Source organism: Mandrillus leucophaeus, unplaced genomic scaffold (genome assembly GCF_000951045.1).
Source record: "Mandrillus leucophaeus isolate KB7577 unplaced genomic scaffold, Mleu.le_1.0 Scaffold1, whole genome shotgun sequence".
In the NCBI taxonomy this organism is placed as follows: domain Eukaryota; kingdom Metazoa; phylum Chordata; class Mammalia; order Primates; family Cercopithecidae; genus Mandrillus; species Mandrillus leucophaeus.
Genome location: NW_012098097.1, coordinates 17,048,596 through 17,049,964, shown reverse-complemented (window position 1 = coordinate 17,049,964; position 1,369 = coordinate 17,048,596). Strand labels below are relative to the sequence as shown.

The 1,369-nt window shown below is 52.8% G+C and overlaps 1 protein-coding gene across 1 annotated transcript in view; it reads right to left on the bottom strand.

Annotated features, from left to right (window-relative positions):
- Positions 1-1,369, bottom strand: part of TBCD (tubulin folding cofactor D) — a 217,007-nt gene that overhangs the window by 172,236 nt on the left and 43,402 nt on the right. The window lies entirely within an intron of this gene.

Here is a 1,369-nt window from a genome sequence, read left to right as displayed (position 1 = left end):
ACGCTCCAGCCTGGGGGACAGAGCGAGACTCCGTCTCAAAAAAATAAAAAAAAAAAGAACTCTTCCCTATCTTTAGCTTGTGTGAAATACAAAATAGAAAGTTAAATTACCTCACACCAATCCAGATGTATCCAACTTAGTATGTGTTTTAACCCTAAGTCATTGGTTTACACAGCAAACACTTGCTGAGCAGAAACTGTAGGGCACAGGCGAGCTCCCCTCAACGGGAGGCAGGGTTCGGGGGCAGTCGCAGGGCACAGCACGCACTCAAATTCCCTGGGAGGTGGGCTGACGGCCTGAAGCCCACCTAATGTGCAACAAGAAACCTAACCATGCCTGGGGGATAAGAAGACAGGAAACTTCACAGGGAAGCTGTCACAGCGGCCAGCTGGCCACATCCGTGGGGAACAGAGTTTGCCAGATGGACAATCAAGGGTCCCTCACCCCCAACCTTGGTAGGCTTCCAACTGCCACAACCAACAGAGGCAGGCAGGAGCAATGCCAGTGACCTCCAAACTCAGGTCGGAAGCCCGGCACCCTCTTTCAGGCTCTCTCCAGACACCGCCCCTCGAGACACTCCCTCCGGGAAGCCGACTGCCACGCAGGAAGGGCCAGCAAGTCTGGAGGACAAAACTGGTGATTCACATAAATATCCAAGCCCTGTAACCAAAGAAGCCTAGAACTGAGCCCTTCTAAGAAAAAGCGAATGAATTCCTTTCCTTCAGAAAACAGAATCTCACAGGCAAGGTGAGAGCTGCATCTGTCTCAGACCATCTGCACCACACACCGCGCCACCCCTGCCTGGGTCCTCGCCGTCGCCCACCACACGGCAAAACGAAGCAGCAGGTGCCGCCCATCAGGGCTGCTCAGCCAAGGTGAAGGAGCTTTCACTAAATACTGGCGTCTTTTACGTGCATTATGAACCCTGTAAACTGCCTGATCTCTTACTTAAGTGTGGAATAGAAACATCTTAAAAGGAAAGGGGACTCAGACTCTCTCCACGGAGCCCGCCGGGAGGCTCTCCTAAGCGCTGAGCGGAGCAGCAGCGAAGCCACGCAGACCACCAGTCACACCTGCGGAGCAGATTCCACACCTATGAGCAAAACGGAAAGGAGACAGCCAGGAAGACCACCAGGCACACCTGCGGAGCAGAGCAGGGTCTCTGCGTTCCGTTCCTGTCTGTAAAACCGGGCAGTGGCAGCACCCACCTCACCGAGCCACTCAGAATAACACATTCACCAAGGCGGTCAGAGACTTAGCCCCTCTCTTTTTAGGGAAATAGATAGTAACACGTTCCCTACCAAGTGAATGGAGATGATCCTTGTTTGCCCAAAACGAGTTCTCATTTCACTTTAAGAACTCTTCCCTA